Genomic DNA, 8,822 nt, shown 5'->3' on the forward strand with positions numbered 1-8,822 from the left:
CCCCCCCCCCCCCCCCCCCCCCCGGGCACTTACCAGATTGGATTAGCTGTGGGCAGAGCCCATTAAACAAATGCACGTCCAGCCTTGATTTACTGGAAGAAAACAGGAGACGTATTCTTTTCTGGGAAGGTATCGCTCTCGGCGTGCGAACCGCACAGACTCCCTCCCGCAGCCCATCTCAGGCCAGGGGGCCGTGCTGCTCGGGGTCCCAGCGTCAGAGCCTCCGCGCTGACCTGACCGGGGCTGGGAGCTCACGCAGCCCAGCGAGGGCCACGGAGGCCACCCGGAAACACCACCCGCCCGGAGATGAGCAGAGATCCCGGGATCCAGGAGTCGGGGCTGCTCCGAGGCCGATACCTGCAAGTGACGGGGCCTCGGGTGCTGCCCCCGCCCGCATCCCTCCCCAAGCAGGAGCCCCGGGTGGGGCCTCACGGGCCAGGTGGCGGCAGCAGACCTGGAGTGCCAGTAAGCAACCGGAGCTCGAGGAAGGGGGTGCATGCACGAGGCACTCTGTTCCTCAGTTTACTCATCCATGAAATGGAAAGAAAACCCACCTTTTATGGTTGTTAGGGAAATTAAGGTGCCGCTGTGTCCGAAGCAGTTAGCACAGTGCTTGGCCTGTGATGAGTGTTCCCGTTAGTATTTGTCACATTAATACCTGACGGCAGGACCAGACTCATGGCCAAAGCCTGGCCGAGGGGTCCTCTGGGCGACCCCAGCACAGCCTCACCCCTGCCTGCCCAGCTCTGGGACTGAACCTGGGTGGGGCTCAGAAAGCCCTGCCTGGGAGGGGTGGACGCTGAGCCAAGGGGCACGGTCAGCGTGTCAGTCCCACGGCAAAGGAAGGCCTCGGTCACACAGGACCCCGAGACCCTGTCCGGGACACAGTTGGAGCCCCTCCCTCGGCAAAGCTCCTCAGAGCTACTTTGAGGCTCAGACACACCAGCTCAGTCCCGGGCTTCCCGGTGAGGCCCGAGCGGACAGAGGACACCGGACCCTGGACGGGGAGGGGCGGAAAGGTCAGCGTGGCCTGGGGCATGTCACAGTCTCCCCTCCCGGCCCCTTCCTCTGTCCGTGTAGGAGTTACGTCAGCAAGAGCACAGCCGTTTTGCCCTATGAGCCGCACTGGAACATTCTGGGCCTCCCTCGTTCAGCTTTGCTTACAGAGCTTCCTGGGAAAGGGCAGAAGCGGAAACCCTCACGATACGCACAGAGATAACAGCACCTCTGGTCCTGTTTCCTCCCCACGAGGTCAGGCTCCCGTGAACGGCTAGCCTTCTCTTTCCTAAATGCGTTGTCCCCGTGTCTACGTTTCACGTGAGGGACTGCACAGAACTAGTGAGTGGGGGAGACAGACGGAGTCGGCATCGAAACTCCCACTGGCCTTCGTGGAAGCACGGGGCTGGGGCGGCCACGCACAGAAGTGCGGGGCCTCAGGGACGCGGCACGAACGGGAGACGTCTGGGACAGGAGTGCGTCCCCGGGGACAGGGCCCTGGAGACGAGGGCAGGTTGGTGACACGGCATGGCCTCCAGGTTGGAATCTTGTCTCCACCACCTATGTTTCCTTGGATAAGCCTCTTAGCCTTTCGGAGCCTCAGTTCCCTCTTCTGTAAAATGGGGATAAGTAGAACCAGTGTTGCAACCTGTTGTGAGGTGTGAAGGGTCAGGAGCGAAATGGGCCCTCAGCGCACGTGACTTCGCTTCCCGTCCCTGAGCCCAAAAGCACCAGCATGGGCGGGGGTCCAGGGGTGGGTTGCTGCCCCGGGGAGGGACAGCCAGCAAGGGCAAGCTGGGTTTCAGCCTGAAGAGGACACGGGGCCCAACAGCGGCTGAAAGAAGTAGATCTGAGAACAGGCCCGGTTGTTCCAGACACAGACACGTGGCATCTGGGGGAGGAAGACAAGGGCCGGAGCTCCAGATGGAGGCCGTGGTCTGCTTAGCGCACCTCGGCCTCAGGCTGACAGCAGGCCCGATGCTGAGCCCAGGGCAGAGGCCGGAACAGTAGGACCGTCCTGGCACCCAGGCTCCAAGCCCAGCCAGCTGCGGGGTCTGGTGGCCCCATTGCGGGAGGGGAGGGTCTCCCAGGATTGCTGCAGGGTGACAGGGCTGCTGCGGGAGGGGAAGAGCGTAAGCACCGGGTCCTACATCCCCCTTCCAAACTGTACATACGAGGGATGGGGACGTGACTGTGTCCAAACTTAGCCACCTTCCGTATTATCTGGGCTGCCCCCCAAGCTGCCACTACCCGGGCCCCCCGACCCTGAAAGCAAGTGACTTTGCCTTTTGGATCCAGTCCGAGCGTGTGCCACCACTCCCTCTCCTGGGAGGTGGATCCTGTCCGGTGAGTCCCCTCCGTCACCGTCACCGCAGCCCTTCTCCCCTGCCCCCCGGCAGACAGCAGGCCTGACGCCTAAGACGTCACGGAGCACAAGCGTGGACTGGTGCACGTCCTGTTCCCCAGTCCCGGGCTGACCGCGGGGACCAGAGGCCTCCTTAAAGGGAAAATCAGCAACTTGGCCCCAGATGGCGGCAGATCCTGAGCCCGGGCCCGGACCTCAGAGCCTCGGAGCTCTCGCACGGACCCGTGTGTCACGCTGCAGGCTGACAGAGCTCTTCCGTGTCCCAAGCCTGTTAAGTCCCCACAACGACCCGGATAAGCAGGGTGATCAGTAATTACCTCCATGGGGCGCAGAGGGGCAGTCTCAGAGAGGCCAGGACAGTCACACAAGGTCACACAGCTAGTAAGTACCAGGAGTGAGACGAAAACCCAGGTCTCCCGGCTTCCAGGAACTTGCTTTCTCCTCCCTGCCTCCGCTGCCCGTTTGGAGGGGCAAGGTGAAGCTCTGGGAGGCCCCCACGGGAGGCCGCGTCTCGAGGACTGCCTAAAGCCCTGGGTCAGGTCAGGTGCAGATTTGTCTCGAGTTCTCTTGAAAAGAAATCACGCTCAGTTCTTTGGGCAACATTAGCCCCCTGTCCTTCCTCATCATAAGGTCAAAACACCCAACACGGGGCAAAGGCTGCTTTCCATTTTCCCTGGACAGAAGCAGTGGGAAGAGCTCAGCACCATGCCTTCAAGCAGAGTCCCGGGTCAGCCACGTTGTGGCCTCGTGTAAAGCTGCTCAAATATCCCTGACCTCCGTGATTCATCCTCAAAACAGGGCTCTTGCCCTAGCCTGAGCTCCCTGCCTCGGACCCGGGGTTTGAGGTTCTCACCCTCCCCTCCCTGCCCTCCTAGGAAAGAGGAGACCCCCCTGGGTCCTCTCCTGGCCTTCCTGATGCTCCCTCCTTTGGCGCTCCAGCCCCAGCTCACACCCAGTTGCCAGGAGCGAAAACAAGGAGCACAGTTCAATGGAAAAATCAGCCCGAACAATTGTCTGGCCAAATTGACTTGTCAGTCACCTGCCCAGACAGGGCCCAGGAGGATCACCTGATCTCCACACAGGAAAGAGGAAGAAAAACACCCAGAAAAGGCCCATCACGGCGAGAAAGGCTCGGGCTGGGTTTCCATAGCGATGCCGGGAGGAACAGGGGGAGCGCGAGCTGCTGGCATGACTCAGAGCCTCTCCAGCGATCCCCCACTCCACGCGGGACATCTACCCCCATGCCCCTCGGCAGCAAGGACCCCTCCAAAGCCAACCCCTCCCCAGACCTTGAGTCCAGGCAGACATCCCCCTGGAATGCCTCACACGCCCTCTTCTGGGTCTGTGATGTTTTGGGAGAGAAATCCTCAAATCTGGTTCATACAACACGTTGGAAATATGTACCATCAGTTCATCAAATCACTGCCCTTCTCCGAGCCTCGTCGTTAAAAACAGTCCTCCTACGTGGCGCTATTGTAGCATTAAATAATAGATGCTTGACAGATGGGAACTTATTTACCCTCAGTTCGCTCGGCGCTCCACAGTTTGCAGAGCTTCACCCCCAGGGTCTCATGGAATTTGCCCGGACACCCCCATCTGGCTGGTGGGGACGTGGGCTTAGAGCCTCGTGCTCTCCCTGAGGTCCTGCCACTGACAGCCCGGGCGGGCCCTCCCCAGTGACTTGGGACTCTCCATCAAGCAGACTTTTCAAACGGTTGTTTAGATGTTTGGGAAAACAAATTAATTCTGAAGACGCAAACATGAAACATCTGATTCAGGAGAAAAGAAGAGACGTCGAGTGAGTCCAGTGTGTTTGCTGGAGGAAGGACGTGGGGCCAGGGGCAGATCCGGGCGCACAGGCTCCGCTGGGCTGCACCCAGCATGAGCAGAAGCGTGTGGGGAAGACAGGCGCCAAAATCAAAGTAGTAACTACCTCTTTCACCTGGTTTTCCTCTAGGTCGGACACTGCGGAGCGTTTACGCTGGGAAATCCCATGTAATCTTCCAGACAGTCTCATGTAACAGGTGCATCTTTCAGTTGGGATGTTTTAGGTTGCAATTAATAATTTTTATTTTAAAAAAGGGGGGGGTTAAACACTAAAGGGGCCTCCAGCCAAGAAGGTATAGAAGTCAACGCTGTCTCCCTCTGACCCCAACACACAGTGCTCATAGATAAAATATAAATAGTGAGAACAAAAGGGACATAGCTACTTTCAAGAGCAAGAAAAATATCTTTCTGTACTAGAGGTGCTAGAAAAACAGAGCAAAGGCTGGCTGGGTTGCAGGTGTGCTGGGAGGCAGGCAGAAGGGTCTGAGAGCCCTGTCCTGTGGGGTACAAGGGACTACAAACGCCACACAGGAGATAGAGGTTCTGACACAGACTCCCCGGGCCCGGCGTAGGGTTCCCTGACAGGGAAGGAGTGAAAACCAAACTGTAATGTACCTCAGCCTGGGTTGGGGTTCACCTGAAATCCCGAGACTGGGAAGATGAGAGAAGGAAGGAGCAGCCTTCCCACCAGGACCCGGGAAAAGCAGCCGGGCTCTTGGATCTGCATCGTCCCCCATCGCCTCGAAAAACTGCCCCCTCAACGTCATGGTGAGCCCAGGTCCTTGGATGGGGCCTCGGTGGAGAAGACCACAAGGGGGAATGTGGCAGAGGGGACGGAGGGGATCCCCACTCAACATAATCCCACAAAGCTAAGCTCTGAAATGTGGGACAGAGACCAGCGCTAAGGAAAACAGCCAACAAAGCCAATCGTCGGGAGGCTGATCCACTCCAGACCAACACAGACTGATAGAGCAACGAGAACACGGCAGTTCTGGTTGTCGAGGACCCGCAACGGAAAAGGAAGAAATCGCGTGAGTGATAACAGTAAGTGACTCAGAACACAGCTCAGAGAAATAAGAAAGAAAAAGAAAACTATGGAAAAGCTGTCAAAAAAAAAAAAAGACTCTGGCTCAAACACGTGTCTAACCCGAGTCCCCAAAGAAGAGAATAGACAGGATTAATTGAACATATACAGACAGCGAAATAACATACACTTTTTAAGCCACATCTCATAATATGCCAGTGCGACTAAAGAACACCAAGAACAAAGAAAACGTTGGGGCGCCCGGAATGGCTCAGTCCATTGAGCATCTGACTTCATTTTGGCTCAGGTCACGATCTGGGGGTCGTGGGATCGAGCCCCTCATCGGGCTCCAGCAAAGAGGTCTAACAGGCGTGGGCTTCTATTCGTCTCCATACCCTGCCTCGAAATATATAAAGTAAAACCCAAAAGAGTGACCAGGAGATATTGACTGATACCTGATCACAGAAGAAGAGTCTCATGCTTCCCCATCCAGAAGCAGGTAGGTCAAGCCGTGAGGACATAGGTTATTTGAACCACATATTCCAGAGAGTGATGTAATAGGTAAATCTGGAAACCTGCTCCCGAAAGCATGGCGTGTTAATTATTTTCGGGCACACCGAGCACATCATAAGAGTTGATAGTATTGACCAACTGGGAAGAATCCACATCACACAGACTTATGTCCTCCAACCAAGGCAAACATGTGAGCATTCAACAATGAAAGTAGTTTTGAAATGCATTTGGAAAAGAAAAAAAAAATGCTCTGGGATAACATGAATTAAAAAAGAAATTCATGATGGAAATGTATGAAATACTTGGAAGCAGACCCCAAGGGCTATACTCCACGTGAGATTTGTGGGACGTGATGGAAGCCATACCTAGAGGAAACCCCCACCTGCAATGTGCTTATTAAAAAACAGGAAAGATTAAAAGTAAATGAGTTCCTTGCCTCCCTGGAGAATCCAGGAGAAGAACGTCAGGGTAGAAAAAAGGAAATAAGGAAAATGTCCGCAGAAATTAATGGAACGGCGAACGTATTACAGAAGATTAAACCCAAACACGACTCTGGGAAAAAATAATGAAACAGACAAGCCTCAAACCAGGAGAAAAGATACAATAAGGCTTGAAATTACCAAAAAAAAAAAAAAAAAAGGCAGAAAAACACCTATGAATAACTTCAAGACAATAAATACATGGACCATTTTCTATAAAAGCATACATTATGAGAGCCGGGAAAGAAACAGAAAACTTGAATAAACCGATCATTTTTTACAAATGTAACAGGGAGTCAGAAATCTTCTTCCCCTTCCCAAAGACAGCAAGCCCAGCAGCAGAAGCAAGCTTTGGAAAACCCACGACAGAGATGTAATCCCTATTTTTTTTTGCAAGCTGTTTCACATAGCGTGTGTGTGGGGGGGGTGACCTACTCATTTTTTTTAAAGATTTTATTTATTTATTTGTCAGAGAGAACGCTTGTGGACGAGTAGGGGGAGCGGCAGGCAGAGGGAGAAGGAGGCTCCCCGCTGAGCAAGGAGCCCGACGTGGGACTCGATCCCAGGACCCTGGGATCATGACCTGAGCTGAAACCAAGAGTCAGACGCTCAACCCACTGAGCCACCCAGGCGCCAATACAGGTTTTCTTCAAATCCTAAATAAAATAGTGACAGATCCATTCCGGAAGTGTGTAAAATACAACATGACCCCTATACAGTTTATCCCAAGAACTCCAAGATGGCTCCGTATTAGGAAATCTGTTGATGTAATTCAACATATCAGCAGATTAAAGAGAAAATATTAAGGAATCATCTCAAAAGATGAAAAAATGCATTCGGTAACATTCAGTGCTCGTTTGTGATCAAGGAAAAAGGAAGAAAACTCGATAAAATACAGACAGAATGTAATTTCCACAACCTAATAAGGCATACATAGCAGGAGCTTCCAGTAACTGTTACAACTGGGGAAATTGTAGCTTCCTTCTCAATCAACTTAGGGGGAAGCGCAGGGTGCCTGGTATGGCCAGCATTCTTCACAATTGTCCTGGGAGTTCAGTGATGCAAGAGAGAGCGTGGGGGTGGGGGCACGAGAGAAAGTTCTGGAAAGGAAGCTGTAAATAAAAATTGGTCATTAATTTCAAATGATACACGTATCTGCATAGAAAAATACAACATAGATGCTCGTTGAGGGAGTGAGTGAGGGAAGGAAGGAATGACATGCGGTTGGTCCCTCGGGATCGGGCAGACACAGACAGGAGAACGTCACGGCTCACCTCACGGTTCATGTCACGGTTCCCTGGGACTCAGCCTGGAGGGGTGGGTGGGAGGGCAGGCTGGTCTGCTCACCGGACCTCACCGCCGTGCCCCCCAAAGTCAGGAAGAAACTTTCCGTCCTCCTGACCCTGCTTGATTTAAACGGTGGATAGTTTTTCATCATGGATTAACTTCGGTTTTCAAATCTTGCAATCAAAGATCGTTTGTCTTGGTGGCTGAGTTTTGGGTGGCTCCCTGGAAGTCTGCACGTGTCGGACTCTCCTGAGCCTGGCCCCAGCCCTGCGGGAGCTGCTGAGCACTCGTGCACTGACGCCCCACCACCACCACCACCAAAGAGGGGATATTGAGCCTCAGGGCTGAGAGGCACCAATCTATTAAGGGATCCCCTGCTTCCGAGCTTCCCACGCACATATCACTGCCGTCCTCCAGGCAGATGCAACGAGACGAGGCTGACACCCTCCCTGTCTGAGTCTGAGAACGTGGGAGGCCACGTTGTGCCCCAAGTGCAAGGGGCTTGGTTTCCTTCACCAGCCGGGGCAGGTCCGGTCTGCCGTTGAGCTGAGCAGGCTTCCACGGTCTGATGCTCGGAAGGACCCAGCCCTCGCTGGGGTGGGGGGTCACAGCCCACGTGGTTACCGACCTCCCACCTCCTGGAAAACAGCCACACTCACCCGGACCACAGAACCCCCAACCCTGCCACCTCCTCCCCAGTCCTAGCCCAGGGAGCTGACGTTGGAGGAGCCCCTCCTTACACTACACGGGCAGGTCACCAGTCTCAGAGGTCCGACTCCAGCCGCCTCCCGGCAGTGCGACCCAGGGAGCATGTCACCGAACCTCCCTGGCGTCCGCTGCCTCATCTGTGGAGAGGGGATCCGACACCTGCTTCCGGACATCATGGAAGGATGCGGTGGGGACAGTGCCCACGAGAGCTCTGTGGACGGTGGCCACTGACCTCTCGACAAACACATCGTCCAAACGGAATTAAATAAAGACACGCGATGCGGGCGGGAAATGAAACGGGCAGGGTTTCATGGAGGGGCAGCTCAGGAGCTGATCTGGGGATGAGAGGGTCTCAGTGGGCAGAGAGGGGCACAGAGGACGGGCGCCCCGGGTGAGAGAGGCAGGAGAGCGGAGTGGGGCAGAGGCTGCAGGACGGGCAGTGGTCCCACGGGTGGTTGAGGGCCAATGAGGAGCTTACAGTGCCCCGCAAAGAGCTAGAAGCACCCTGGGAGGTCATCCATTTCTGGGGGAGCACGATGGGGCGAGATGCCCTGGTGGCCACTGGGGGGCCATCTGGATGGGGGGCCATTACCTCTGTTCACTTCCCAACCGTGCATCTTTT

The sequence above is a fragment of the Ursus maritimus genome, unplaced genomic scaffold (assembly GCF_017311325.1).
Source record: "Ursus maritimus isolate PB19 unplaced genomic scaffold, ASM1731132v1 scaffold_14, whole genome shotgun sequence".
NCBI classification, from domain to species: Eukaryota; Metazoa; Chordata; class Mammalia; order Carnivora; family Ursidae; genus Ursus; species Ursus maritimus.